Here is a 20,499-nt window from a genome sequence, read left to right on the forward strand (position 1 = left end):
TATTGGAGTCCAGTGGGGGTGGGGGGGGGGGTAGGGCTTGTGCATGAGGGGGCTGGGGGGGTGGGGGCGTGAGGAGAACCGGCACCTGGGGATGAGGGGGAATGGAAGCTCCAGAATGGGGGAGGGGGAGGGCCTCCAACTTCCTCCTCCTCGCCCTCTGGTCTCCCTCCCTCCCTCCAGTCAGCCCCAGGAACGCAGAGATGGACAAGATGGAAACGTTCCCTGCCAGTGCTTATACTCTCCCTGGGGGAGAGAGTTAATCGATAAACGAGATCACTTTCCAGAGATGAGTGAGAGCATCTCGGAGGAGGTGACATTTGGGCAGAGGCCAGATGATGACAAGGAGCTGAGCCTGGGAAGAATAGGGGCGGGAGAGGAAGGGACAGCGAGCATGATGGCCTTGAGGTAGCAAAGAGCCCAGGTCCTGGAGAAATAGGCAGCAGCCCATGTGGGTGGAGCCGGAGGATGGAGTAAGTGCTAGAGGCCAGAGTAGGGCTAGGCAGGAGCAGAAGGAGCAGTCCTGGAAGGCCAGGCAAGATGTCTGGGTTTCTGGGCCACTGGAAGGGAATTGAGCATGGCTGCCTCCTGGTCTAGATGGGGGTGGGGGGGATGATGGAGCCATGCTGTGGCTTGGGCCCAACCTTCTAGAAAAAATGAGAGAAAGAAGGATCAATGTCCTTCAGAGCCAGTTCTGTGCCAGCTGACATCCATCTGTATCCCTTAATCTTCAGAAAGGCCCCGTGAAAGGTGTGATGCCCATTTTACAGATGATGAAAAATGAGGCTCAACGAGGCAGGTGGCCCCAGGCCTCTTGTCATATTTTGTGGAGCTAGAATTCGAACTCTGGTCTTTTCGGCTCCCAAACTCTTCCTCCTACATGAACCTGCCTCTCGCCACACGCATTCAAACGAGGCAGCGGTCCAGAGTGATTCATCGCTTCTCTTCCCTTCCCGCCGCCTCTCGTTTCCTTTCTTAATTTCCACATTTCGGCGCTGAAACAGGCTGGTATTTAAATTTGCCAGTAGCAGAGTAGCAGATGGGGGTGGGGGTGGGGCAGCATGGGCCCCTCAGAGCACGAGGAATGGGAGGCTGAGCCCCACCTGGCCACCGAGGCTGGCGGGACCCTCCCTGCAAGCCAGATGCTCCCCACAGCTCTCGCCAACACCCCCCCCCCCCTTGCCCAGTTCCTGAAATGGTTTCAGAGTAAGACAAGATCTGTTTCTCCTGGCACGTAAATGTCACTTTACTGCATGGCTTCCTTTTTTATCAGTGCACTGGGAAAGCGCCTGCTATCTCCAAAGAAACGGCTTTGGTTTCGTCTTCCAAATGCCACCACAGTTGGTGCCGGCACAGGGCTTAATAGCGGATTATTTTTACAGCTTGTACTCTTCCCTGTCTCTGAGTCCTGATACCATCTTAGGCAGACACGTGAGAGGCTAAGTGGAAGATTGCCATCACAAACGCCCCATATGTCCTGCATTATGGGGACCTACAGAGCCCTTCCTCGGCAACCCTAATTCTGGGACTGGACACAGGGTCCCTGACATGGGCTCAGGCTTGAGAAATTTGCCGCAGAAGAAAGAGTTGCTATTTCATGTAGACATTTTGCATGCCTGTCTGCTGTTTTTTCCTGCTCAGTTACTTCTGAAAATGGGACCTTTAGTTCATATATTTGGGTGGGGATCAAATTATTTTTAGGGGCAATCACATTATCCAGGCCTGGCCAGTGGACACATTTTCTCCCTGATCTACCTTGGTGATTCAGACGTGAACAGGAAACCCAAGCCAGGCCAGCGAGTTTTGGTTTGGGGACTTATATGGGAAGAGAGTAGTTGTCCTGCTAGGAACTGGCTGAATGGGTAAGATGGAAACCAGAAGTTGCTGGCAGCCAGAGTTCTGGGAGAGACTCTCCTTGAGAATGAGGCCAACACAGGAAAGCAAAAGCTATAACTTGTATTTGAGAGAGGGAAAGATGGAGTTCTAATGACATTACTTGGACATCTGGATCCCGCCATTCCTGAAGCTAATTGATTTTGGAGTTGATAGCTATACACGTTCATAAATTCAGTTTGATGGCAGGATTACCGACTAATAGCTGTTGGTATGATCTTGGCTGCACAAGGCAGCCTTGTCTCTGAGTTTCCCCACACCCACGTGTCACTGTAAGGGACAGCCATAGCGAGAAGAATGGGTAGGAGCAAGGCATAAACACCAGTCTTTCTCACTTATGTGGACACCATGAGGGCCCTCTCTTGTAGGTTCCTCTGCTCTCTGGGGATCCCTGAGAGGGGTGTTCAGAGTATAAAGGGCAGGGCTACCTGCTGGGACAAAGTTGGCAGTTGGGGGGAAAAGGCAGGGGGTCACAGAGTGAAGAGACCGCCCATGGCCCTGTCCTTGCTTTAACAAGGGAGGGGAGGCTTTGTCCTCCAGTTTGCACTCAGCAAGGGGCTCTTATAAGTACTTTCATTCTGCTTATTTCCTCCCAGAATTGCACTTAGACTCGGCAGATAGTTACCAAGGGCAAGCCAGGTACTGGGAATCAATAGACTTGGGTCTGGGTTCTTCCAGCCTTGTCCCTTGGTAACTTGTGGTGTTGAACAGTGTCCCTGACCTCCAGGAGCTTTCTGTTCCTTATCGGTAGATCAGGGATAACAGCATGACTTGCTTCAGAGGGTGATTAGGAGGACTTAATGTTCAGCCCTGGGTCTGGCACACAGTCAGCAACTAAGCATGGGTCAGAATTACTGTTCTAGAGATGATTATGTCCTAGGCCCTGTGTGTGTATTGGGGGGTGGGTGGGTAAAGGTGGCTTAAGTTTTAGAGAGTTATATAAATGGATTATTTCTATGTTGTATAGTGAATGGTAAGATGGACATAATCCACTTACGCAGGCAGCTCCAGGAGTCCAGAAGGAGAAGTGTCTGATCAGTAGGTGGGATTCAGGGAAGGCTTCCTGGAGGAGGTGACCACTGAGCAGAGCCTTGAGAATTGAATAGGAGTTGGACCAGAAAATAGCAGGGACAGATACTTAGAGGCATAATGTGAGCAGGAAGTGTGCCCAGTTTCAGTAAGAAGACAGTGGAATGTGATGGAACATGAGACTCCGAGGGTAAGATTGGAGAGACCACTGGAAAGATGATAGCAAGAGTGCAGGGTAGATCCTATGGGCAGCCAGGAACCTTGGAGGGTTTACTAATGAGGGAGCAGAATGATCAGATTTGAGTTTTAGGAGTTTCCCCCATTCACAGTGGGGAGATCAGAGGGAGAAGTGTCCACTGAGGGGGCAGGTGGTTGGTGGCATCTGGACCAAGTTAATGAGGTTCACCATCAGGCAGAGGTAACGGTCTGCAGGGAAGGGCAGAGCTGAGACAGATGGGAGGGAGAGAGCTCAGCTGGACAAAACACCAAAGCACCCGGCTTCCCTCTGATCCTTGGTTCCCCTGGACTGTGATTTGAAAACACGTCACGTGTGCCTCATGGAATGATGGGTTGTTTACCAGAATCTCTCAATGCTGACATCATCTCTCCTCAGATGAACGTCATTTTTTTCAGCCCGTCTGCCATAGCTGGACATATTTTGCCTCGATCAACAGTGGCCTGTTTCCATTTTTTTCCATCCTGAACGCCCATCCTGACTCTCCTAGCTGTAGATCTGATTCTCTCCATTCTCTGTACGTCAGAGCCCTCCACCACTTACTAAATGCCCCTCCCGTGTGTCATCCCACTTAATGTACATAGAAGCCTCACAGCAGCGTGCAGTGGATATCGTGTCCCTTTCAGACACAGAAGAACAGAGGAGCTGGGAATTTAACTGACTTGCCTGAGTGTCTGTTAGAGCTGCTGTGTGTGTTTGGGGATTTTCATTTCTGTTTTAGGGGCATGTGCTAGATACTTAAGCATGAAATCACATTTTAAAATATTTTTGAAATCCAAGGATACCCCTCTTTACCTGGGTGGTACATGTAGCGAACCAGCGTTCAGCGTCCGTGTTGACCTTCCTTCTGCACTTGCCCAACTACTTTTCCCAGAGTCCCTTGCAGCTGGCATTCTAGATGTTCTTTAGGTCGGGACAGTCAGTGTCATGCCCAGGGGATATGCTCTTCCCCTGAGGCCCTTTGCCGTGTCCTATCTTTTTTTTTTTTTTTTTTTTTTTTTAAGAATTATTTATTTATTTGACAGAGAAATCACAAGTAGGCAGAGAGGCAGGCAGAGAAAGAGGGGGAGGCAGGCTCCCTGCTGAGCAGAGATTCTGATACGGATCTCGATCCCAGGACCCTGAGACCATGACCTGAGCCAAAGGCAGAGGCTTTAACCCACTGAGCCACCCAGGCGCCCTGCCATGTCCTGTCTTAATATTAAGCTCTGTGACCTTAGCACATGCTCGTGGCCTTGTGTGTTGAGCAGACTACCAGAGATGTGTGTGGTCTCGTGGTGGAAGGGTATTTGTTTTGAAAGTCTGTCTGCACATTAAATGCATTTGCAGACACGTTTTCGTGGGCTGATGACCAGACACTCTTACCCCGGACAAAACTTTGCTCGAGAAACCGGCTTACACCCAGTGCAGGAGGCTGCCCGCTAGCCCTGCCAGTGAGAGCTGTGTTGGCTGCACACAGGGCGGGAACCCGACCAGCAGTGGCTCAAACAAATTGGTGTGCGTAGGGGGGAGGGTGGGACTTTGTTCTTTCACCACGAGATCCCCCAAGGTAGGGAACCGCTGACAGTCATTCGGCTGCCCAAAAGGAACACGAGGAGTCTGAGCTCACTCTTTGTCCTGTCCTTCTACTTCGCTCTCCTTCGCGTTTTGACTGCCCTTGCCTCATGGTCACAAAAGGGCTCCCGCAGACAAGAGGTCATTCGTCCTTCCTGCAGCTTCCCCTGGTTGTCGAGAGAGGCTTTGTTCTGTTGCTCCCTCTGCTCTGGCGCGGCCAGGATGGCCCCAAGCTCCCATGTCCCATGTGCACCGAGGGCCGGCAGCAGCGGACCCCATGGCACTCGGCCCCTGGAGCAGCCCAGGGGGCCACAGTGGGTGCTGCTTGTGTAAGTGACCAAGGCCAGTACTGATGACGATGATTTTAGCTTTGTTTCAGTCGTAAAAGCTGATCCAAAGCCGCACAAAGTGATGAAAATTCACAAGCCTCAAAATATGGCGATGAGGACTATAGATCAGCCTGGCTGAGCTCTGGAGTCTGGATCTCGGGCCTGACACTCACTGTTTCCTCCCTCTGGCCCTGACAGATGTGTGTAATTTGGTGCCTTCTGCCCAGACCTGACAGTCCCTGCTGAGTGCCCTGTCCGTGCCTGTCACCTCATCTGAGAAACTGGGGTACCTCGAACCACGGGATTTATTTCCTGGGGTCCAGATCTCAGGGGGCCGTGGTGAGGCTTTGGTGGGATTACGCGAGTTCGTCCTTTAGCCCCGTGCTGATCCCATTCACCGCTGGAGGGGGCGTTGGATATTCAGCCAGAAGATCTCTTATGTTCAGGGGACCATGTTTACGAGAAGCATTTACATATATCATCTTATCGAACCCAGCCCTGAGGGTATTGTCACCCCTGTTCCACAGGTGAATTCACCAGGGCTCAGAAAGGCCAAGCGACTTGCTCCAGGTCACATCGGCCGGCAAGTAGCAGGACCAGGACTGGAACGCCGGCCCTCCTACGGCAAGCACCAGGGCCATGAAGAAGATGAGGGAGGCGAGGCACTATTTTTAAAAACTGAAATCCATACAGAAAGAAGCCAAGGCAAATATCCACCCGGCAAACGATCACCATTGTAAACACAGACAGGACCTGTCTGAGGGATTTTTTTTCCTTTTGCTTAGATGCTAGCAGGGCTTGGCATGGTTGTGCTGACCCTGACCCCTTGCTGGTGGCCGGGGTGGCCCCGGCACCCTTGGGCGTGCTTCCTCCCGCCTGAGACGCACACGGAGGCTGCGGACAGTTCTGTTCTCGACTCCGGCTCACCTCCAGCACTGGCAGGAAAACCAGCCCCACCCGATCGCACAGTGACAGTTGGGAAGGGACAGCACTCAGAAATGGTGGGGTGCTATTTTGATTCTGAAAAGAGGCTTGGATGTGAAACATGCAGACGTTGCAGGTTCTAGTACCGGGGCCAGTGCCTGATCCAAAGGACCGTCACTGCCACAGTGGAAGATGGGTTTGGGACAGAGCCAGGCTTGGGCCAGGGGTCCCTCCTGGTGTCCCTAGGTTGGCACAGGGCCTGGAGGCAGCTGGCACCTGAGTCCTTGTCCAGCCCTGACTCTCGAGTCCCATCCTTCTGCTCAAGGCTGCTTAATCTGTACTTACGTTTCCTCTCCCTCCTCCTCTCCTACAAGGCAATCTTGCAGAATGTTTAGGGCACTTAGGTATAATTCCAATCTCTTTTGATCAACCATGTCTATTTTTGCACCAGTAATGACTGGGTTTGCACCTTGGTCCCGCCCACAGTGAGGAGTTCCGGGGGAGGAGAGCAGCAGGGTGAACACATCCCCATTTCCCCGGGAAGGAGCCCAGCATGGCGGGATGAGGGGCTCAGGTAGATCTCTGGCAGTGCTGAGAACGTCTCTGTATGCAATACAACACTAGAACAGCAGCAAGTTTGTTGTAGAATGTTCCCTCCTCGGGGGCTCACCTTTCCTGTGATGGCAGGTTGGCAGTGGCATCCCTCAATGGTGCGATTGGCACTCGGGAGCCAGGGCCAAGCTGGCAGGGACAGCAGGAGTCGGTGGAGAAGTTGCACGCCTGTGGGCAGTCTGCCGGAGCCGAGGAGCAGCTGAGGGCAGCCCGGGCTCTCCGTTTGTCACAGTCCCCACCACTCCCTGGTGTTTACACCTGCGCTGCTCTCGTGTCTGTTATCTGCCTTGCCATTGCAGAATCAGAGTCTCTCTTCTCCCCTCATTGAGACTAAGCCTTTTGTGTCCCAGTATCAGAGCATCTGCCAACAGGGCAGGGGAGGGTGTCCATCAGCTCTCAGATCCCCAGGCCAACCTTTAGACGATTGTTTAGCAAACGTTCAGTCTCTTCCTACTTCCCTAAGCATCTGTTCAAGGACTTTATTCCCTGATGTTGGGCTTGACCTTGTGATTTGTTTTGATCAGTGGAGTGAGGGTCAAAGTGACAGTGTGCCAGTTTTGAGTCTAGACCTTAAAAAGAGTCACACGGTCCACTTGCCCTTCTGGTAGGTCCAGATTTTACCCATGAGAATAACAAACTCCTGGGTAGCCGCTGTCTTTCTACTCTCGACCCCAGAACAAACACACATAGAGAAAAACCACTGCAGCTTTCCTACGTACCTTTGAGCACAAGAGTAAATTTGTACAGCATCGTGCTGGGTTCTGGCATGGTTTGTTACGCAGCAAGAGCGGCCAGATACAGAGCCCGGGGCTTTTGGAGGTTCAAGAAAATTGTCATAGCGGTGAGCATCGGTGGTACTGACTTGGGGCCAGCTTGGCCTGGTTGGACGCTGGTAGGATCTTGTACTTTTCCCCTGTGAGCTGAGGCATGTTACCTAGCCCTCCTTCAGGAGCGTCCTCGTGTGACAAATGGGTACAGTCCCCCCTCCCTCACAGGGCTGTTGTGAGAATTAACATAGCTTGTACCTAAAGTTCTGGATATGTAGTGGCTCTTCCCATGCCTTGATTTCCTTTTTTCCCTTTCCAAGTACAGCCAAACTCTGCAGTTTGTTGTTGTTGTTGCCGTTTTAAGATCTTGTTTACGTATTTGGCAGAGCGAGAGAGCACAAGCGGGGGGAGCAGGACAGGGAGAGGGAGAAGCAGGCTCCCCGCCAAGCAGGGAGAGCCCAGTGTGGGACTCAATCCCAGGACCTGAAATCATGACCCGAGCCAAAGGCAGGCACTTAACCAATGGAGCCACCCAGGCGCCCCCCAAACTGTTAAGTTTTGAGAATGACTTTATGAATCACCGTGTCACCGGAAACCACTTGATCTAAGCTTTAGATGATATCTCTATCCAGGCTGTGGAGTGAGCTGTCTTGCTCTAGGTCTGCCCACCCCCCTCGCTGGGTGACTCTGGGTCAGCTTCTCGGTCCCCCGCGCCTCAGCTGTCAGTGGGTGCGGTGGCATTTCCCAGCTCAGGGCTGCAGGAGGCGAAGGATGTTCTGAGACGGGGGAGTGGCAGGAAGGCAGGAGGGTTATTTAGTTACTATATTTTGAATTTCATCAATAAGAAAAAAATATGGAGTGTTTTTTTTATCTTGTAAATACAAATACGTACATACTTCAGTTTTGCCTTTTTTTTTTTTTAAAGATTTTATTTATTTGACAGAGATCACAAGTAGGCAGAGAGGCAGGCAGAGAGAGAGGAGGAAGAAGGCTCCCCACTGAGCAGAGAGCCCGATGCGGGGCTCGATCCCAGGACCCTGGGATCATGACCCGAGCCGAAGGCAGAGGCTTTAACCCACTGAGCCACCCAGGCACCCCTCAGTTTTGCTTCTTAACCCACAGTCTAAAATATTGGCTCTCTGGCCCTCGATAGATAGTCTGCACTCCCCCTCCCCACCCCGAGTGGTCTCACTAACCCCTTGGCTCCCTGTCCTGTGGGAGAGTCCCGGACCGGCTGCTGGCCCAGCAGGACTCCGTTTCCCTCTTCCGTTAGTATCTGTAGAAGTTTTACACACACACACACACACACACACACACACACACACACACACGAGAAGAAAGCAAGAAATGCGTCCAGAAAGTGCACCATCCCCTGCTGGGGAGGGTGGTGCAGCCTCGGACAGCCGCCCCTCTGCTCCGGCCAGCCCTGCTCCCCGCATCCAGGCCCCCCTCCAGAAGCCCCTCCCAGCAGGGCTTGTGTTGTGGGCTTGAGCTTTTCCTCTTCCCTACTCGCCTCCCCTCATTTCCTGGAGGCTGGAGTTTCCCATGGCAGAAGGAACAGAGGGAGCATTATTTAGTGATGTAGCTCAAGGCAGAAAGGGGACGGAGGATGGGCGCTGTGGGCGTCCCAAGGCATCATCCCCACTGCTCCCAACTGCCGGACCATCCCCCTGTCAGAGGACGGGCCACCGCTTAGAGACTTCTGCCCTTGGCCGTGACCATCAGGTGGGGCATTTCCCTCCTTCCTTTTCTCCACCTTCGGAATTGGCAGCTGCCCATGGCCTTCCCCCATGGCAGGACAAAAAGCAGGGAGCCAGCCACCCCCAGTGCAGCCCGGGAAAGAGGAGGTGGAAGCCAGGGCAGGGGCTAGAGGGGAGGCATTGAAACCCCTGAGGAGGAAGAGGGACACAGGGCAGAGAGTCCACGGGGTGGCCCTGTGGGCCCCTGAGGTCCTGGAGGCCCAAGCCCCATGCCAGCAAATGGATCCCCTGCTCCTCCACCCAAGTCCCCACAGCCCTGGTGGGCTCAGATTCGGAGCCTGTCATTTGACTCAGAGCTTCGTGTACTTCTTTGTTGGGGCTCCAGGCCCGCTCGCTTCCAGGCAGGAGACCGGAGAGCCGTGTGTGCGTCTGACCCCACGACGGGTCTCTGCTCTGTGTCGTGGTGAAGCCCCCTGCCCCCAGTGCCCCCCAGAAAGGGTGTGGAGCCCAGAGAGCAGGAACTTAAGCAACAATTCATAAATGCACCGTGTATAGTTTCCCCCCAAATCAAAAGGAATCATGTCATGACATTGTCCTAAAATCTGCTTTTCTCAGCTCTCTCGAGTCTCCCGGTGCGCTTCGCCTCATGCATTTAACTGCTATTTCCTTCTCCAGTTTTCCGTTGGTGCCAGAATTTATGTGGCCCACCGCTGTGTGGAGGGATGTAGAGGTTGTTGCTGTGTGCGCGAACAGGCATGTACATATCACCTAGCGTTGCACGTGATGTTCTCTGAACATTCTGGAACACAAATCTTACTTGGGCCTAGATTCCTACTAGGAATGTTTTGGAGTAAAAGGGGGTTCGTGTCTCTCACTGAAACAGATCCAGAAAAAGCCTGGACTACTTTGTCCACCAAGAAGCTCCAAGTCAGATGTCCACTGACAGATGGGGAAACCGAGGCACAGAGCAGTTCAGGAATCCGCCGACCAGTTTCCCTGCCCAGGGTCACGGGACTGCAGGGCCTGACCTCTCTGCCACGGGGCGGCACGGGCACGGTGCTGTCGTCGGCCGCCCGGTGGTGCTCCTGGATGTGACAGCTGGCTTGAGTTTTCTCGGGAACCCTCGTGAACAAACTCAGAATTCACAAAACTGTGTCGGGGCGCTGTGACTCACATCTCCTCCGCAAACCTTCCCTTTTATAAGCACGCCCTTGGATGCAGCTCAGCGTTGGTTCCGCAAAAGTCGCCTGTTGGTAGAGTTTTCCAGGAACCCTCTGCCAGGGAAGTCCAGGTTCACCTGTGAACTCGGGGGACCCCGCGGGCGGCGCCTGTCTTCATCCGTCTCGTTGATGAACATCCAAAGCAGAGATGTGGACACGGCCTGATGCACTAGAAGGCTCTTTGCCGGGGGGCGGGGGGGGGGGGGGGACGTGTTGCTGCCAGACATGGCCTCGGAGCAAGCCGGGTGGGCGGGTGATGTCTCGGGCTGGGGCGCGGGGAGGGAGGGCAGGCAATCCCCGTGTACCTACTCGATGCCCGCCACTACGGAAAGTCAGTGAGCCACGTGCAAAGAGAGAGACAAAGTCCTTGCAGGCAGGGCTGGGTGCTGTGAGGAGACTGAGGAGGGTAGACGGTCATGGTGGGTGGAGCCGGGAGGTCCTGGGGGAAAAGCACCTCCAAGGAGGGAGCCTCTGAGCCAAGGCCCAAATGATGAGCCGGGGTTGGAAATTTGGGTGAAGACCCTTCCAGACACAGGGAATAGCAAGTGCAGATGTCCTGAGGCAGGAGTGGGCTTTGCCGAGTAGAGCAGCCGAGAAGAAGGCCTGTGTGTCAGGATGGATGGAGGGAAGGGAGGGAGGGAGGGAAGGTGGGTGAGGAGAGGAGGTCCTCGGGGGTCTCAGCGTGGATCTTCTCCTCAGAGCAAAGGGCAGGGCAGCTGTGGGAGGCGCAGAAGGGGCGTGAGTGTTAGCATGTTCCCAGGAGGGAAGGGAAGTTCAGAGGTGGGCCCAGTCCGTCTTTCTGCTGTCCGTCTGTCTGTGGCTTGTCACCTCCCAGTGTCACGATGGCCTCCAGAGCCGCCAGTGTCCGAGACAGGAAGGCAGGGCTGGGAGGACGCCTGCTGCGTCTGTGAGGCAGACAGGAATAAGGCTTCATCCAGAAGCCCCACTAAGCGCCCACTTTCCGGCCGTTGGCTAGAATTGCGTCTTGAGGCCGGGGAGGGAGGTTGGGCGACGAAGCATCCGCCCTGGGGAGATCAGTTGGAATTCTTCACCCCGGCTGGACCGGCCCCACAAACTAAGGTTCTCAGAGCAGGAAGGAGGAGGGGACCAGCCCTGGGATCTAGTGGAGAAGAGGAAATTTCAGGCCAAGTAAATCGGAAACTGTAAATTAGAGGCCTGTCCACACCTCGACGCACCCTACCCTGGCTGTTGTTGGGGACGGTGGGAGGTCAGGCTCCCCTGTGTGGGAGCTTGTTCCTAAGCAAAGGCCTGTGGGAGCGAGCCTGTGTTAGGAAAGGCAAGTGCTCCCTCTAGTGGCTGCACAGAGGGGAGCCGGGCAGGCTCGGGAGCCGGGCAGGCTGGGGAGCTGGGCTTGAGGGCTTGATCCATCACTGAGCTGAGCTGGGAGCCTGGAAGGGGGAGGGCACTGAGGATGCTGGGACGGGGGACACTCCCTGGGGACCTACAGTGTGTCAGGGACCCTTCCGTGCAACTGACATGAACTCCCATCCTCTTGACAGCTCTGCACGCTTGGTCTCTTTCACATTTCCATGTCGATGATGGGGTCCTTTGCCCAACATCACAGGGACAGGACTGGGCCCGTGTCGGTCCCTCACAGAGTCCGTGCTTCCAGCCAGTGGATTCGGGGACTGGAGAACACATCCCTAAGTGTTACACCTGGGGGACAGTCGCCCCGATCACGAATTACATCTCTCCACTGTTTTAACGGGCGTGCTGAGGACCAAGGGGACTCACAGAAGTCCCCAGATTTGGATGCAAAGTACCATAGGCAGCTCTGCACATTCCCGGACGGGCCCCGAGCAGCCGTCAGACGGGAAAGGGACTGGGACCTGAAGAAGTCAAAGAGCCTCTGTTTCTTATTATTTGGCTGCCCTGCTTCTTCCAAGACTTGGGGGTGGGGGCAAGGATGGAACCTATTAGAGGACATTTGTCACAAAGGCTTGTCTGAGCCCAGCTGACTTGTGATGATCTTAGATTTTGCATAAATTCTGCTTTTGTTTAGCTCTGGAAACCTCTTGATGTTGACATCTGATCAGGGCCCCTCGGGGGTTGAGGAAGGCCAAAGCCAACTCCCTATTTAAAATTAAAATGTTGCTTTTAAAAGTCAAAAGGGAATGTGGACACGATGGTAGATTTTCAGTACTTGGGTTTAATAAAATAGCACTTTCCCCGTAAAGTTCCATGATTACCCGTCTAAGTTTAGACAGCGCCACAAGTCTAAGTTGGAGGAATGTGTGAATGAATGGCGGGGCCCAGACTGACCTCCTGTCCTTCCCCTACTCTAGAAGGGGCACCGAGGAGCGGAATTCACCAACACCAGTGCCGGACTGGGGCAGACATAGCAAAGCATCTCCCTTCCTTCCGGTTCCTGGAGAAGGCGGCAGAAGCAAGGCGGCCTCTACTTCAAGTAAGTAGGTCCTTCTGCACGGGAGTTGGAGCGCATCCAGGGCCCGGGCGGGGTAGGAAGAAGGAGGTTAAGGAAATTTCTCACCCGAGCTGATCCTTGACCATGTGGGGTCAGGGATTGGGATGAGGTTGATCCCGAACACCCAGCCCCTATTCAAAGGATGCAGCGAGGTCATTCCAGAAACAGAAGAAACGATTTTGAATTCCCAGCCGTTGAGTAATAAAGGGAAGCGTATGGACTTTGGATTTGGTTTCAGTTCCTACCCGTTTGGGGCTGTGTGGCTGAGGGTTAACCTCTTTGAACTTCTGATTCTTCACCTCTCAGCTAATTACCCCTTCCTCGGAGCCATAGGAGAAAGTGGGGTTCATGCGGTAGACATTGAGGGTGAGCACCTGGGTACTGGGGGTCTGCTGGGCACTTGGGATACAGGGGACTTGAGGGCCCCCGTGCTAACCTCGGGATCACGGTGTGGCACGTGGGAGCCAAGGTATTGGGATTTCTGGGGAGATCAGTGCAGGGGTTGGGGAGCACAGGGCAGGGCTGCCTGTGGCTCAGAGAGAGGGTCTCGGGAACTACAGTGTGATGATGACAGCTGGGGTAACCAACGCCTGGGAAGCGGGTACCATTGGCCATTTCATCTTTGCAACAGCCTCGTGATAGCGGTGCTGTAGCCCCGTTCTGCAGGACGCTGAGGCACACGCTAGCTCAGATCATGCCGGGAGCCTTGTTGACAGCCAGTGGCAGAGTGGGGTCTCACGCCTGACCCCACAGACCTCAGGACTGACTCTGCCAGAGTGGGGAAAAGAGCTCAAGAACAGGGGGACCAGGAGAGGGAGAAGCAGGCTCCCCGCTGAGTGGGGAGCCTGATGTGGGGCTCATTCCTAGGACCCTGAAATCATGACCCGAGCCAAAGACAGACTCTCAACCCACTGAGCCACCCAGGTGCCCCAAGTTTAACTCCACTCTGAACAGCCTCTGGAAAGCCTATTTTTCTAGCCCCACTGCCCAGCTCCTAGAGAGGCCCTGGGCCACCTCAACATTTTGATGACCTCCCGAGGCTCATGCTCCTGGGGGCACCGCTCATCCTGCACCCTGGCTCCCACGGACCTCACTGCGCTGAGAGCTGTCCTCCTGCCCCGACGGCCAGTGTTCCCTGTTGAATCTGTCATGTGAGGAGCACAGAAGTTTTGGGTAACTTTCACACGTGCGCACAAGACGCTCTAGGAAGGCTTTTGGGCACAGAGAAGGTTTGGATCAGTGGAAGTACTTCCAGCTCAGTAACTAAGGCCCGAGCACTTCGGTGGATCTCTCTGCCGGCCTGACCTCCAGGGTCCCCGTTCTGCCTCCAGAGGCTGTCTGGGCCCAGGACTGCCAGGCTTTTCAATTTTTCACTAAAAAAAAAAAAAAAAAAAAAAAAAAAAAAGCTTCAAGTCTAAATTTTGGGTGAAATCGGCCCATTTGTGGGCATTAACATTCATTATTCCAATGTTACGTAGACTTCTCCAGCTCCGTACCCTGACGGCTTGTGACTTTTGGAGAGAAACTCAATGATACTCTCCCCAGTTTACAACGTTTGTGACTCTGACACAGCCCCCAGGGAGAGCAAAATCGAATCCACACATATCCCGTGACACACCCGTTCAGCCCTCGGCTTAGGTCCCTTGGAGGAAGCCTCAGTCCCGTGTGCGGGAGCCACGCTGAAGGGTGCCCGGCCCAGCATCGTGTGTGCACGTGCGTAACCGGGAAACGGGGACAGCCGTCCGGGTGTCCCTCGCCGGGCAAATGGAGTATCGCCCTTGTGACATGCTTGCCGTGAGAAGGACCCGCGGCTACATTTATTGCTACGGGCGAAGCTGAAAGCATCACTTTAGAAGGAGGGAAGCGTCGTATTTTATTGCTGGAAGGCGTTCGGCCAGACAGTAATAAGGTGATGGTTTGCGTGTACGTGTCAGTGTTCTGTCGCCGTGAGGACCGTTCAGGGGATGACGAGTGGCGTATTCAGGGTGATGACATCGGGGTGAGAGAGAGAGAGAAATGGTTGGGGTGGGGCGTAGATCCCCGTGAGGCTTTAACTTGAACCGCCACAGATAGGCTTTGTTTCTTACAAACAAACCGTGGCCATGTGAAGGGTTTCCTGGGACAGTGCTAAGAGATTGCTTCATCTGGCTGCTGGCTTCGCTGTGCGAAAACGCGCCCAGCCGATCACATCGTGCATGTGCATTCTTCTACACATATGTGATTTTCCAATAAAAATTGAAGAACTTAAGTCACAAAGCCGATTTGATCCCAGCTGGGCTGTGGGTCCACGCTGTTCTCAGATGTTCGTCTGTGTTCTCTGTCGTAGGCCTGAAGTCCTTACTCATGAAATTCTGTGAGCCCGTAAATGCTTGGCAGTGACCCCGCAAATTGAGATCACAAAGGTTTTGTCTTCGCAGTGGCGTGGCTGGAGGGTTGGTCTGTGTCTGTGACAAACACAGACGTGGAAATAAGATCGGTCCGCCCCCTTGGGCTCCTCCCCTGCCAATGGGGGAAGTGATGAGGCCAGCCGTACAGCTGTGTGGGGCGGCCCTCCAAGGCCGGGCTGGACCCCTGTGGGGCCCTCAAGGACACGTAGCTCCAGGCCTTTGCACTGAGCAGGACAGGATATGACAATGAGGGGAAGCCGGTCTGCGGGAGGCATTCGCTGCTGAGTCAGCTCTGTTGGGCATTTGCGGGGTGGCTTGTTGGGGGAGAAGATTCGTCCTTCACATGCCTAGCCTCATCTCTGGGACTTCCTGCCCTCTGATGGGAGTGGCACAGGCTGAATATAGTAACCCTAACTCTCTCTCTCTCTCTCTCTCTCACACACACACACACACACTTGCATGCACACACCCGTGCCGGTGTGTTGATTGGAAGATGATGGTTCATCAGCATGAGGATGACGTCTGTTCTCTGAGCTCATCAGCATGAAAAATAGCAAGGAACTCAAGAGGGGGTCCCCTAGGTGTCACTTTGTCCCGCTAGAGGTCATTTGGCGAAGCCTGGGGATACTTTGTACAAGGCAGGGAGGTGCTGGTGGCATTTGGTGGCTGCCCGCGAGGAATGCCGCGCCCCGGACACCCCCACAGCAGAGAAGGATCTGGTCCAAGTGTCCCTAGTGCCCGGGGTCCGGCTTCCCCGGGGCGGTGGTGGGGGCATGGATAACTACTTGGAAAAGCTGCCGCATCCCATGCAGGCTGCGGGAACGGGCTCTCGCAGACTGGGGGCACCTTCTGAAGGCTTCTCTGAAGCTCCACCTGCGGAGAACCCGCCCGCCCCACTGTTGTTCCCGGGGCCGCCATCCTCATGAGGCTGTGGAGAGAGGGGGGCCTCTCCCTCTGCCTGGACTGGCTGCCACGGGGTCGGAGCTGATCTTGGGGCTTAATCTGGAGCCCCTCAGAGGGCACAGGTGGACACATTTCCGCCTTGGCTCCCCCACTTGGTGACTGACGTCATGGCCCCACGAGAAATAGTGCCTCTGAGAGCAGCTGAGAGAGGCAGACCCAGAGCTCGAAGGGAGAGAAGAACCAGGAGAAGATCCCAGAGGCTCACTTTGGTCTAGGACTCTGGACTCACCGGCTTTGCCTCACTTCATACCCCCAGCAGCCCTGCGGGCTGAGCGCTACCCGCGGCCAGGCGACGACGAGGAGTTGGGCCCAGGGAGGCGGCTTGTGGCCGCAGATGCCACCACTAGTAACAGACGTGAACCTGGGCCTGGGACCCCAGAGCTCAGAGCCATCTCTGCGGACACCGCCTCTGCAGGGCTGGACTCGGGGACAGTGAGCTCCGAGCGGCCGGGCCCCTGGAGGAGGGAGCAGCAGGGTGGAGACGCTGTGGGGTCAGCTCCCGTGGGACACCCGTCCCGGCTCCACCTCCCCGGGCCCCCCTGACGCACACGGCATCCTCTGGTCCTCCCAGAAGCATTTGGCGAAAGGCTGAAAGTTGTCAGCTGCATTTTCCAGAAGGAACGAAATCAAGCCTACCCAGTGTCCCCCAAGCAGAGAGGCGCGGAGGCAGGATTCGAACTCTAGTCTCTGACTCTAACCGGCTGCTCACCCACCACCCAAGACTGTCTTCGGGTCTACACTGCTTCCAGCTACTGTCGCCACGAGTTCTGGCCCGTTAGGAAGTGAAAGGCCTGGCTAATTCCCCTCGGGCCCTCGGAAACGGAAGTGCCCCGCAGGTCTACCCTCAGGCCTCAGGCTCGGGCCCTCGCTTTCGTGCCTCTGCGGGAAGCTCGCTGGTTTGAGACGAAATGGCTGTGTGTGTGTTTAAAGAACAGAGTCAAAAAACTGTTTGCTCAGAGGGGTGTGGAAATTTCTCCCGTGTTTCCTTGGTTACGTGTTTTTCTAGGGTGCTGGGGCGACTCCAACAAGTCATTTTAGCAGTATTTTATCCACTTCTAAATCTTTAACCTCAAACCCGCTCCACTCAAAAAACCCGTGGCATTGGAAATCGATCCTCATTTTGGGCAAGCCCGTTACCAGCTAATTCCCCTCCACAGCGACCGTATTCGTCTCCGCGCGCTGCCAGGAATAGAAGCGCCCGGGGCTTGGGTGGGCGGATGGAGGGGGAACCTCCCACAGACACACGGGTCCGGTCCAGCCTCCCCGGGGCTCGTCCTCACATCCCGTCTCGGACACCAGCCGTGGTGATGTCACCCGATGCCACGGTGCAGAACGCCCCTCCGTGGTGTCTGTGGTCAGCCCAGGGCCCAGAAGCGTCTCGCTTCCTGGGCTTCGGTGTCCTGATGAAGTCACAGTTCCTGGGCTGTGGATTCGGTTACCAATAATTGCCTTGTGAACTGGCAGATGCAAGATAAACATTTCTGGAGCCCGGAGCGCACGGAGCTCTGGCGGCGGCCCCCCACGATGGCTGGGAGGGGGTCCTGCGAGGAGGCCGCCTGGGCCCCTCAGGTGCGCACTGGCAAGGCCCCGTGCTCTGCCCTTGGGACACGTGTTCTGTGAGGAGCCCCCGCATGGCTGCGGAACCTGACCTTTGGCCTGAGGGGCAGGGAGAGATGAGCGGCGTGTGTGACCGGGGCCAGGCTGAGGGCCCTTGTGGAATGTGGGTTTTCCACACTCACATAGAAAGCAGATAGGGCAACGGGAGGGTCCCCCCCTGCCAGGTCCAGCCATGAGTCACTTTTTCCACCAGGCCCTGTCTCCCCTCCAACTCTGCTCTCTCACACTGTGGTTGTTCTGTGGAAGGTAGAGTACAGCCTAGAAAGGGCAGATCCAGGGCCGGGGTCGAAGGCACCCTGTCCTTCCCACTGGCCAGGTGCGAGTAGGGTTGTGGGATTTCCCCAACAAAGAGCTATCACTGAGGAGGAATGGGCCTCCCTTCCCAAAGAGAATAAAATCTGAATTCCGACAAGGCCCTGCATAATATAGGCCCTGCCTTGCACACAGCCGCCCCCCCCCCAACCTTCTGAATGATTCAGCCTCAAGATCCCCCCCACCCCTGCCATTGTTTCTCAGCTACCCCAGGGCACCTACCCACATCTGACCTCAGGGCGTTTGCACTGGCTATGCCCTCTGCCTATAGTGTTGATCTCAGTCTTCTACCCTGTTATCACCTCCTCAAGGAAGCCCTCCATGATAACTCTATCTAAAATACTATCTCCATAACTTTATTTTCTCACTCTTACAGGTTTTTCCTCATCCTACAGCCTTTATAATTACCTGGCATGATGCCACATATTTGGTTACTTACCGATTGTCTCCCCCTCACTAAAACATCAGCCCCTTAAGGGTGGGAATTTTTGCCTGTCTTGCTCACTAAGTCTGTTTTGGCATCTGGAAACTGGAGCTAATAGTAATATTCACAAGAGATTTGGGGAGGGTCTAATGAGATAACACAGCCAACAAATTTAGCTCCGTGCCTGGCTCTTGACGCCCTTGCAAGAAATGTTAGCTTTAAAAAGATTTGGTTGCTCAAGGGATCACCTTAGTCTCTCCAGGCTGCTGAGACCTGGAGTGCCAAAGACTGGGTGGCTCACAGCAACAGAAATTCATTCCTCATAGTTCTGGGAGCTGAGAAGTCCAGGGTTAAGGCACCAGCAGATGTGGGGTCTAGTGAGAACTCACTTCCTTGTCCATAGAAAGCCATCTCCTTGCTGTGCCTCACATGACAGATGGGGCAAGGGAGCTCTCCAGGGTCTTTTTAATAAAGTGCACTAATTCCGGTCTTCAGGGCTCCATGCTTGTGACTGAATCACCTCCTTAAGGCCCCACCTCCAAATACCATCACAATGGGAGTTAGGATTTCAACATATGAATTTGGGGGCAGAGGTGGGAAGACACAAAAGTTCAGTCCATATTACCTCTCAATGCCTGGACCCAGGGACGACAAGTGTCACTCTGCTTAGGTTTTCGCAGCCTGTCCAAATACTCAACTGTTTAGGTCAGACTTTTTATTTGTCTGAAAAGTATTTTAATTTGCATGCCGCTCACTGTTGGAAGACAGAGATGTCTTAAGAAGTCGATACAGTTTTAATACTTAACAACTTTTCATGCTAGGTGCTTGTGTGGTCTAGAGACAGGTGTATTAGTTACTGCTGCGTAACAAATGACCCCAAGCCCAGTGGCTTGGAACAGCACACTGAAAATAGTCTCAGTTTCCGTGGGTCTGGCGTGGCTTGGCTGGTCTGCTGCTTTGTCATCTCCCAGGGCTGCAAACGAGGTGTCTGCCAGGGCTGGAATCTCAGCTGAAGGCTTGACTGCGGACGGATCTACATCCAAGTTTGCTCACTTGGTTGTGTGCCAGATTTGGGGCCTTGCAGGTTGTTGGATGGAGGGCCTCCATGGCCCCCTGGCTGTTGGGGAGCCCTCTTGATTCCTCACCGCCACGGCCTCCCCATGGTGCAGCCGATGGTGGGAGGTGGCTGTTGGCCCGTGCGTGAGGTTGCTTTATCACAACCAGCAGGGGAGAGAGTCTGCTGGCAAGACTGAAGTCAGAACCCACGAACACAGAAGGTTCTCTTGGTTAGACACAGGTTACTCAAGGGGACAGGGGAGGTTATCCAGGACACATTGGGCAGGCAGTGGAGGTCATTGACGTCCGGTATCTCAGATGCTGCTGATAACAGGGGAGAATGTGTGAGGTATAAGCAGAGGCTTAGCCCAGTGGGCTCAAGGGTATCGCCTCCTTTAGATTTAGTAATAAAGTCCCTGAACCTGCCCATAGCTCTGCTCAAGTCATCTCATAGTCAACCTTTGATCAGGAGGCAACTGGTCTCTCTTTGCTCATGTGACAGGGGACAAGAAGCACCATTGCTCGAAGCTGGGGATAAAGAACTTGTATGACCCAACAAAGGTCACACAAGACCTAGCTGGGGTTGGGGCTGAGGGAGGTTGGATCACTCTGCTCACGGAGCCAGGATCTCTAGAGAAGGAAGGGGCTCAGACATCTGACCTCTGCTCCTCAAGATGGGAAGTCAGGAAAACCCATCAGAGTGGACTCCAAAGCTCCCATCTAACACCCGCCGGCAGAGGAGGACAAGGGAACTTGTCCGGGAACTCACCTGGGAACTCATCAGGAGGGTGGGGGCACCTGGCCAAAGATGGAGCGTCCCAAGGAGCTTTGTGGAGGGCTGCTTCTGACAGGATAAGCGGCTGAGCTCAAACCCCTTCAGGTCCCCATGACCTCCTACAACGGGGTGTGGGATCAATGCAGATTGGGTACTAGGCTACCTGGGAGAACTGCGTGCAGCCTGTGTTCCACAGTGACCCCTAGTGGCAACAAGAACCTGTGCATGATCCAGACACCCAATTCTGTCATTGGAAGGC

This window comes from Meles meles, chromosome 16, assembly GCF_922984935.1.
Source record: "Meles meles chromosome 16, mMelMel3.1 paternal haplotype, whole genome shotgun sequence".
NCBI classification, from domain to species: Eukaryota; Metazoa; Chordata; class Mammalia; order Carnivora; family Mustelidae; genus Meles; species Meles meles.